General features: G+C 36.6%; 1 long non-coding RNA gene across 1 annotated transcript in view; it reads right to left on the bottom strand.

Annotated features, from left to right (window-relative positions):
* Positions 1–7,195: 7,195 nt before the first annotated feature.
* Positions 7,196–11,428, bottom strand: part of LOC112675464 (uncharacterized) — a 41,988-nt gene continuing 37,755 nt past the window's right edge. The window contains exon 6 of the long non-coding RNA XR_003145892.3: positions 7,196–7,297. This is a non-coding gene — a long non-coding RNA (uncharacterized LOC112675464). The remainder of the gene's footprint in view (positions 7,298–11,428) is intronic.

Below are 11,428 nucleotides of genomic sequence, written 5' to 3'. Positions count from 1 at the left end.
GTCTTCAGGAAATACAAATATAGTGAGATGAGATGGGGAAGGAAAGGAAGCTAATGGTGCACTGCCAAACTAGCTACTACCAGCAAACTCTGGAAGTGAAAGGAATCCTAGCTCAGGTCATATAGAGATTGCCCAGCTTAAGTAGCTCCACTGAGAGTGGCTGAGAGTAGCCCTTGTCATGAATGATACAGAGCATCCAAAATTATGCAGTGGGCTAATTAGCCAACTGGGTTGCCCCATCTCCAGCAAGTACTTTTTTAAAGATTTTATTTATTCATGATAGACAGAAATGCAGAGACCGAGGCAGAGGGAGAAGCAGGCTTCCCACAGGGAGCCTGAAGTGGAACTCGATCCCAGGACCCCAGGATCACGACCTGAGCCAGAGGCAGATGCTCAACCAATGAGCCACCGAAGTGTCCCATCTCCAGCAAATATTGAAGGTACTCCAGCAAGTACTGAAAAGCACCTCCATGGCAGCTACATTCCTCATTTACTCATTGATAGGGCAGTTTATCATATGGCAAAAGATGTACTCAAAATCTGGGTTACATTCAAATACCAGCATTCCCTTAATTACTCTTGGATTTTGGAGTGCTAAAATTTTGGAGTGCTAACTAAAATCTTTGGTTTTAGAAAGTGATGTTTATCTCATGGTGGGTTGGCACGGTTGGTATATGTCTACTGTGAAAGAGGCTGAAGGACTAATAATTTTTCAGTTACAAGACCTTGTTCCCACCTCTTTTTCTCTACCCTCCTTACTAAACTCAAATTGACCAACCATTTGCTAAAGCCAAAGCCCCAGTCTTGCATCTGTCTTATGATTAACTGAAGTTCAACTTCTTCATACCTTCTGAGAATCTAAACAGTGAAAAATTCTGAGAACAACAGTGAACTTAATACTTCTTCAATATATTCCATAAAAACCTTAAGCTAACCTGTTCCTTGAGGAATAGTCCTCTTCAGCTGATCTTAACTTTTAGTAAAGACCTGAGCTAACAGCTTTGAGTGGGTTTTTCTCCTCCAATAATTTTCTAACACTCTTTATAGTCCTCTCAGATAAATATAAGATTGCATTTATTTTCAAAGACTACTTGTTTGACAAAATTTGAAGGGTCTTCTCTGGTAAATTTCAGAAAGCATTGAGAAATCTGGAAGTTACTTTGTAGTATCTAAACCTCCATTCCCTTTCTCCCACCCTAAGCATATACCTTAGAGGTTTCTTGGACTTAAGAAACTTTCCCACTTGATGTAAGAAACCAGGGTCCTGTGAAAGGTTCTTCCTAAAATTGTTCTTATTACAACAGGAATTATAAAAGCAGACTGAGTCTTGAATTAAAAAATTCACTTAGCACTTTTAAATATTAAGCCACCACTTTTTATACAGATGGGGCAACAAAAATATATATTTCTGTCCTTAAGAGGAAGGTACTTTATAGACTATTACTAGTTCATGCTAGACCAAATTATCAATTAACAACATCATGAAAAGTTAATGGGTGGAGATCAACTATACATTAAATAATTGAGACCTAGGGTGTTGCAAATTGCTCTGGGAGGTGTAAAAGTAACCATTTGATGTACATTTTCATTGAGTTTGGCTAGCATATTTTGGTAATTCCCTCGGCATAGTTTTATCTTGAGATCTAAGATAATATAGAATTAGGAAGGTGAAATCTTAGTCTCCTAACAGTTACACGTCAGGCCTCCAATGTGAAGTTGAAAACTTTCCATCATTTAGTCAACACTGAGAGACTTTTATTCAACTATTATCAATTGCTATTTTATAACTGGGTCATCCTGACCCAGAAGCAAATACATGAGTAGTGATCCAAGGCCCTTACCTTACCTTGATCAGTATTGACAAATAGGGCCTTTATTCTCTCTGCCAAACTATATCTATATTCTAACACGTGACTGAACAAATCAAGACTGAGACTAAATGGCAGATAGGAACATCTGGAAATCATCTCTTCCTCTTGCTTTAGGAATATTCACTCTACTCTAATTTAAACTGTAATTAATTCACGACAGACTTATTGAAGACTTGGTCACAGGCAGAGTTCTAAAAACATTCTATAAATTTACTTTTAACCCCCATGGCAATCAAGACAAATTACATAATGTCTGAAACAAGGTCATCCATAGAGATTACAAGTATATTTTCTAGCTGGGTGGTTGGAAATCAAATATTATAACCTTATATAGTGCAGTATAGGAACATCTCATGTGTATAAAAGGAATGAATAAAACAGATGGGATGATCGTGGAAGTAGGAAATTAAAGTCAGTCTCCCTAGTATGGTAGACAGAAACACTGAAAACCTAAAAATTATTTCTCTCAGGAGGAAGACATCATTCCAAGAAGGGACTGAGGGACTAGTGCTGGAGGGAGGAGGCTCTCTTAATACTACTCCTCATAGAAATTTAATATATGAAAGTATGTTTTCTCTGAAAATACAGCTCCACGAAAAGCCACCTAGCCTCTCACCTGCAAACCACGTTGCCATCTCAGATCCCCAATATCTTTGATGTAATTTAAAACATCTATACGTCTTAAAATAATGTCAGAATAGCTGTGGTCCAAAGAAGTCTCTCACTTCAGTGTTAAGACCTTTTTCAATACTCCATAGGAGCTTTTACTTGAAGGTTCTTCTAGCTTGTCAACTTTGAGAATATTTCCTTATTGAACCTCAGTAACTATGGTGAGTTCAGAAATGGGAAGTTATCAGTGAGGTCCGTGTGGTTGTATGGAAAATTTTTAGTATTTACTTTTGATCTTCAAATTTTTTTCTTAAACTGGAATGCTATCCTTTATGTAGAGCAACTTGAATAGAAACAGATTCCAGTACTTTAAGACTGTACTCTGATTTCTATGAGGTATATGCAAATAGAATGCTATCCTAGTGAATGGAGTGTAATGAAGGTCTGTGGAGCTTCACTGCTGTTCAAGGCATCCTAAGCTGTTGATATGAATCCGTGTATTAAGTCCTCTAGATATTCATGGGGAATGAGATCATTTCTCAAGAAATTTACCAAATTAAGGTAGCAGAACTTAGGAAAGACAATCAGGAATCAAAGAGGGCAAGATTAAAGATTCAACTTCTATTTCAGAACCAGGAAATCCCGAAGCAGAACTGGTAAATGTATATGGAGTTCATGTGTGATGGTGTTGGGACTCTCACTGGATATTAAAGTAAGTCCTAGGAATTTACCAGATTTTTTTATTGAGATATTCTTGACATAGAATATACGTATTGTGAAATGATTACTACAGTAAGTTAACATCCATCACCACATAGTTACATTTTTTTTTCTTATAAGAACTCTTAATATCTATACCCTTAGCTAGTTTCAAATATACAATAAGGTATTCTTAAATACAATAACTGTGCTGTACATTATAGCCCAGGACTTATTTATCTTAAAACTGGAAGTGTGCATCTTTTGACCCCCTTCACTCACCACTGGCAACTATCAATCTATTCACTGTATCTGTGAAGTTTTATTTTTGTTTTCTAGATTTCACATATAAGTGTGATCCCTGCAGTATTTGTCTAACTAATTTCACCTCGTATAATGCCTGCAAGTTCCATCAACTGTGTTGCAAATGGCAGAATTCTAGTCACATTCTCTTTATCCATTCATTCAAATGTTAGTTGCTGGCCACCTAGTGTTCTTTAAAATGGGAAAAAGAAGTAAATAGACCTTTTACCAATCTATTTGTGGTGTTTTTGCTATTGAGATGTAGGAGTTTTACATATAAATGTATTATATAATATATTATTATAATAATAAAATTATAATTATAGTTATATAATTTTATATTATATTATGTATTACAATTATATAATATAGTTATATTATTTATGTTTAATGTATACTGTATAATATATAATTATGTAATTATATAATATATATTATAGTTATATGTAATATATTATAATTTTATTATAAGATAATATAGTTATATTATTATATAATTTTATTATGTTAGAATATATAATGTATTTTTTATATATATATATATATATATATAAAATATTAACCCCTTATTTGATACATGGTTACAGATATTTTCTCCCATATGGCAGGCTGCCTTTGCATTTTTTCTTGATGGTTTCTTTGCTGTGCAGAGGCTTTTTAGTTTGATGTTGTATCACTTCTTGATCTTTGCTTTTGGGGTCAAATCTAAAAAATCATTATCAAGATCAATGTCACAGTCTGTTTTGTCTGCTTATATTATCTTCTGGGGGTTATGGTTTCAAGTATCAAGTCTAATCCATTGTAAGCTGATTTTTGTGTATGTTCATCCAGTATTTATTCTTTTGCCTGTGTCTACCTAGTTTTTCCACCATTTTTTAGAGACCATCCTTTCTCCATTGCATATTCTTGGCTCAATTGTCATAATTTAACCATATTTGTGTTTATTTCTGGGCTCTCTATTCTGTTCCACTGATCTATGTGTCTGTTTTTAATGCCCATACCACACTATTTTGATTACTATAACTTTCTAACCTAGTTTGAAATCAGAAAGTATGGTACCTCCAGTTTGTTCTTTTTCAAAGTTTCTTTTACTATTTGGGATCTTTTGTGGTTCAAATTTTAGGATTGTTTTATTTCTGTGAAAAATACCATTGGAATTTTGATAGGGATTGCACCGAATATTGCTTTGGGTAGAGTAGACGTTTTAACAATATCAATTCTTCCAACTCATTTACATGGAATGCTTTTCCATTTATTTGTGTCTTTAAATGTCAAATTCCTTAACCTTGATGAAATTTATTCCTAGTCATTTTATTCTATTTGATGTAATTATGAATGGGAGTGTTTTCTCATTTTTTCTGATAGTTTGTTATTAGTATAGAAATGTAGCTGATATTTGTATATTGATTTTATACTAAAACTTGATTGGATTAATTTATTCTAGATTTCAGGGGATCATTAGGGTTTTGTAATATGTCAGCAAATACAGACAGTTGTGCTCCCTTTTCAATTAAGATGATTTCCACCCTCCTCCCAGTTGATCTGACTAGGACATTTAGTACTGTGTTGCATAAAAATGAGAAGAATAAGCATCTTTGTCTTGTTCCTGATCTTTGAGGAAAAAGCTTTCAGCTTTTCACCATTGAGTATAATATTAACTGTGGGCATGCCATATACAGCCTTTTTATGTTGAGAGTTTTTATCATGGATGAATGCTGAATTTTGTAAAATGCTTTTTATGCATCTCTCAAGTTGTTCATGTGATATTAATCCTTCATTTCGTTAATGTACTGTATTACATTAATTTGTGGAGGTTGCATCCTAGTTTCCTGGAATAAATCACACTATGATACCTTTAATATGCTATTGAAATCAGCTTGCTAATATTTTGTTGAGAATTTCTGCATCTATGTTCTTCAGAGGTATTGGCTTGAAGGTAGTTTTTTGTGTTTTGGGTTTTTTTTTTTTTTTTTTTTTCTGGCTGAGTCTTTGGCTAGGATATCAAGGCTATGCTGGCCAGCTTCCAAACTCATCTTAACTTTTGGAGAGTCTTAAGAAGAGTTGGTAGTAAATCTTCCTTTAATGTTAGCCAGAATTCACCAGTGAAGCCATCTGGCCCTGGGCTTTGTTCTTTGGAAGATTTTTTACTATGATTCATTCTGTCTCTTTAACGATAGTCTGTTCAGATTTTTTATTTTTTCATGACTCAGTCTTGGTAGGTTGTATGTTTCTAGGAATTTATTCATTTCTCTGGGGTGTTCAGTTTGTTGGTGTATAATTGTTCATATATTCTCTCATCCTTTGTTTTTGTGTGCCATTCTATCTTCTGTCTTCTCTCTCTCTCTGAATATAACTAAAATTCTGTCCATCTTTTTCAGAGATTATAAAAATAAGAGCAAGGTTTTGAAGTTGTCTTTTTAGTCTCTTTCATGTATCTCCACTCTAATTTTTGTTACTTCCTTCTTTTTACTAATTTTGAGCATAGTTTCTTCTTTTATAGTTCCTTGAGGTATAAACGTTTTGAGATCTTTGATATAGGTATTTATTGCTATGAACTTCTCTCTTAGAACAGCTTTTGCTTATCACAAGTGTCCTCTTTAATACCCATCACTTATTTAATCCATCACCCACCCACCTCTCCTCCAGTAACTCTGTTTGTTCTGTACAGTTAAGAGTCTGTTTCCTGGTCTGCCAATTTTTTTGTTTCCCTATGTTTGTCTATTGTTTCTAAAATTGCACAAATGAGTGAAATCATATGGTATTTGTCTTTATCTAGCTCCATTCACATAATTGTAAATAGCAAGATTTCATTCTTTTATATGGCTGAGTTTATATATACATATATATATAATATCACATATCATCTTTATTCATTAATTGATAGACATTGGGTATCTTTCTGTAATGCTGCTATAAACATCAGGATGGATGTATCCTTTCAAATGAGTATTTTTGTATCCTTTGGGTAAACACCTAGTATTGCAATTGCTGGGTCATTGGGTAGTTCTATTTTTAACTTTTTAAGAAACATCCATACTGTTTTCCAGAGTGACTTGTAACAGTTTGCATTCCCACCAATAATGCAAGAGTGTTCCCTTTTCTTCACATCTTCACCAACACCTGTTGTTTCTTGTGTTGTTAATTTGAGCCATTCTGACAGATGTGAAGTGATATCTCATTGTAGCTTGGATTTGCATTGCCTTGACAATGAACTTTTTTGTCTATGTCCTCTGCCCATTTTTTAATTAGATTGCCTTTTGGGTGTTGAGTTATACAAGTTATTTTAAAATATACTTTGGATACTAGCTCTCTATCAGATATGTCATTTGCAAGTATCTTCTCCCATTCCATAATGTTGCCTTTTAGTTTTGCTGATTCTTTCCTTTGCTGTCAAAAGCTTTCTTTTTCTTGATGTAGTCCCAATAGTTTATTTTTGCTTTTGTCTCCCATGCCATAGGAGAAATATCTAGAAATAAGCTGCTAAAACTAGACTACTTTCTTACACTATACACAAAAATAAATCCAAAATGTATTAAAGAACTTTGATATTGGTGAGCATCTTTATGACTATTATTTTCAAGTTTTTATCAGATTTATTTATCTCCATTAAAGTCTTTTTTTTAATAAAAAAAATTCCATCACTTGGAACATATTCTTGTTTCTTCATTTTTCTTTTTTTTTATTTTTATTTTTATTTTTATTTTTATTTTTTTGTTTCTTCATTTTTCTTGACTCCTATCAAGGGATGTGTCCTCTGCATGGCAGCCTCTAAAGCTATGGTGCCAGATGTGTGCACAAGTTCTTTTCTGAGATTCCTGTGGAAAGCCAAAGAAAGAGTATGACTATGACACCTCTAGCCTTCCCCATCTCTGGAAAGCATTGTATTTATCCCCTAAGGTTGTGTTACAGGCTCCAACCTGAGGGGAAGTCTTCCAATTTGAGATAAGCAATATGCTTCTTTCATGGAAAGACTGGGCATTTCTATGTGCTACCTCTATGCTCTGCCCTGAAGTATAGCTAATTAAAGATAGTTTTTTGTTACAGTCCTATGAGACCTGTGAATGTAAACCTTAATGGTCACCACATCTAGGCTAACAAGGTATGTCCACTGGTGGAAGCCACAAAAACTGAGACAGCCAACAGATACACAGCACTTTTTTAGAAGATACTGTAGCAAGACAGAAGGAGAGGACAAGGTGGTGTCGGCTCTCCTCCCTGGTCTCTGCAAAGTATTACTGTTGGCCCCTAGTTGCTAGGAGCCTACTCTTCAGGCTGAAGATTTTAAGATAAGCAAATAGGAATCTTTTACAGAAAGACTAGGCACATATCAGTCTGCTGCCTTTGTGCTGGGTGATGGTGACATTAATTCTTAAAGGATTCGTTTGGTCTCACCATGACGGTCTTTTTGAGAGCTTACATGAGCCATCAGAACTTGATGTTTGGGGGACCCATTCTTAAATAATATTTTTAAAAGTTGGAGCACCAAATGTGGGATCCAAACCCTTTACTCCTCAGGGTGAAGCTGGGAGTTGTGAATTCCCTCCTTATTATGTGTTGTCATGCCAGAAATGGGATTTGTGATAAGACTGTCTCAGCTTCTCCTACAAATTTTGATTTGTTTTGTTTTTCTTGTTCATCCAATGTGTAGGAGTTGCTCAGCTAGCTTCTGAATTTCTTTCAGAGGGAATTTTTCTGTATGTAGCTGTTGATGAGGTATGTTCAGGAGCCTTCTAAACCACTATCTTGAACAGGAACCTCAAAAATTATTAGATTTAATATTGTCTCTGAGCTGCCTAGCAGGAGAATTGCTAGTGTAAATCTGTGATCTATTGACCCATGTGACTTTGGAATCTACCCTAGTCATTGAATCTGTAATATATATTTCAGTATAAAACTTAACTTATGCCCCTTGGGTCCTGGGCCACAGTATATATTCAATTTCTCTCTCTAACTTCATCAAAGTATAGAAACATCATTTTCTAGAGAAAAACATTCATGATATACAGGTAATAGTTGGAGGTGATAAGACATTAACTATTGGTATGAGGCAACTGGTTTATGACCAGAGTATGAAACTTTAACCCTTCAGCATGAAAACCTGCCTTGCATAGGAGATCTGATCTAGAGGAGTGCCAGTAATATCTTTTTTTTTAATTAATTTATTTTTTAATTGAAGCTCGATTTGCCAACCTATAGTATAACACAAAGTGCTCATCCCATCAAGTGCCCTCCTCAGTACCTATCACCCAATTACCCCATCCCCCCCACCTCCCATTCTGCAACCCTTTGTTCATTTCCCAGAGTTTCGAGTCTCTCATCATTTGTCTCCCTAATTTTTCCCACTCAGTTCCCCTCCTTTCCCTTATGATCCCTTTCACTATTTCTTATATTCCCCATATGAGTGAAACCATAGGATGATTGTCCTTCTCTGACTGACTTACTTCACTCAGCATAATACCCTCCAGTTCCATCCAAGTCAAAGCAAATGATGGGTATTCACCTTTTCTGATGGCTGAGTCATATTCCATTGTATACATAGACCACATCTTCTTTATCCATTCCTCTGTTGAAGGACATTATGGCTCTTTCCACAGTTTGGCTATTGTGGACATTGCTGCTATGAACATTGGGGAGCAGGTGTTCCAGCATTTCACTGCATCTGTATCTTTGGGGTCAATCCCCAGCAGTGCAATTGCTAGGTCATAGGGTAGCTCTATTTTTAACTCTTTCAGGAACCTCCATACTGATTTCCAGAGTGGCTGCACCAGTTCACATTCCCACCAACAGTGCAAGAGGGTTCCCCTTTCTCCGCATCCTCTCCAACATCTGTTGTTTCCTGTCTTGTTAATTTTTGCCATTCTCACTGGTGTGGGGTGGAATCTCATTGTGGTTTTGATTTGTATTTCCCTGATGGCAAGTGATATGGAGCATTTTCTCTTGTGCCTGTTGGCCATGTGTATGTTTTCTTTGGAGAAATGTCTGTTCATATCTTCTGCCCATTTCATGACTGGATTCTTTGTTTCTTGGGTGTTGAGTTTGAGTTCCCAGCCCAGGCACAGGGTAAGGTTAGTAGCCTGGGTGAGGGGAGGAAGGGCCTCCCAAAGGGCTTTACTGTGAATGTGTCAGGATTCCAGCGCCAGGTGGGCTCAGATCCCACCTGCTTGATAGGGGGGCTGAATGCAAGACTGGCTCAGCTGGAGCAACCCCCTCCCTCTCAGCCTTTCATGCAGGGCCTTCACCAGCCTGTCGGGGTCGCTGTTGTGTACCTTGCCAGTGGCTTCCCAGGCTGGTTGTGCCAGGCCCTCGGAGCTGCTCTCCTGGGCAGGGTGGAAGGGGAGTAGCTAGAGGGAGCCAGGAGCACTGGCTTCTCTCTGAGGATTTTCAGCACAAGAGCACCGGCACCTCCCATCCCCAGCACTGTTCTTTGCACTTCTCTGGTGGCCCCAATATGAGTCATTGTACAAAGGGTTGCCTTTGTTATTTTGTAATGACTTTTCTGTGAACCAAATGCTAATGAAAATCTCTGCAACCAAAATAAAGTTCTATATTCTAAAAGAAAAAAAAAAGTTCTTTATACATTTTAGATACTAGCCTTTTATCTGATAGGTCATTTACAAATATCTTCTCCCATTCTGTAGGTTGTCTTTTAGTTTTGTTGACTGTTTCTTTTGCTGTGCAGAAGCATTTTATCTTAAGTCCCAATAGTTCATTTTTGCTTTTGTTTCCTTTGCTTTCATGGTTGTATCTTGCAAGAAGTTGCTGTGGCCAAGTTCAAAAAGGGTAATGCCTGTGTTCTTCTCTGGGATTTTGATGGATTATTGTCTCACATTTAGATCATTCATCCATTTTGAGTTTATCTTTGTGTATGGTGTAAAAGAATGGTCTAGTTTCATTCTTCTGCACGTAGTTGTCCAATTTTCCCAGCACCAAATTTTCTCTTTATTGAAGAGACCGTCCTTTTTCCAGTGGATAGTCTTTCCTGCTTTGTCGAATATTAGTTGACCATAGAGTTGAGGGTCCACTTCTGGGTTCTCTATTCTGTTCCATTGATCTATGTGTCTGTTTTTGTGCCAGTACCACACTATCCTGATGATCATAGCTTTGTAATACAGCTTGACATCTGGCATTGTGATGCCCCCGGCACTGGTTTTCTTTTTCATTATTCCCCTGGCTATTCGGGGTTGTTTCTGATTCCATACAAATCTTTTTTTTTTTTTTAAGATTGTATTTACTTATTCATGAAAGACACAGAGGAGAGAGAGAGTCAAAGACACAGGCAGAAGGAGAAGCAGACTCCATGCAGGGAGCCTGATGTGGGACTCGATCCCGGGACTCCAGGATCATGCCCTGGGCCAAAGACAGGCACTAAACCACTGAGCCACCCAGGGATTCCCTGATTCCATACAAATCTTAAGATTATTTATTCCAACTCTGTGAAGAAAGTCCATGGTATTTTGATAGGGATTGCATTAAACGTGTATATTGCCCTGGGTAGCATAGACATTTTCACAATATTAATTCTTCCAAACCATGAGCATGGAATATTTTTCCATCTCTTTGTGTCTTCCTCAATTTCTTTCAGAAGTGTTCTGTAGTTTTTAGGGTATAGATCCTTTACCTCTTTGGTTAGGTTTATTCCTAGGTACCTTAGGTTTTTGGGTGCAATTGTAAATGAGATTGACTCCTTGATTTCTCTTTCTTCAGTCTCATTGTTAGTGTATAGAAATGCCACTGATTTTTGCATTGATTTTGTATCCTGCCACATTGCTGAATTGCTGTATGAATTCTAGCAATCTTGGGGTGGAGTCTTTTGGGTTTTCTATGTACAGTATCATGTCATCTGTGAAGAGGGAGAGTTTGACTTCTTTGCCAATTTGAATGCCTTTTATTTCTTTTTGTTGTCTGATTGCTGAGGCTAGGACTTCTAGTACTATGCTTAATAACAG

The sequence above is a fragment of the Canis lupus genome, chromosome 30 (assembly GCF_003254725.2).
Source record: "Canis lupus dingo isolate Sandy chromosome 30, ASM325472v2, whole genome shotgun sequence".
In the NCBI taxonomy this organism is placed as follows: Eukaryota; Metazoa; Chordata; class Mammalia; order Carnivora; family Canidae; genus Canis; species Canis lupus.
This window is presented reverse-complemented; position numbering and strand designations above follow the sequence as displayed.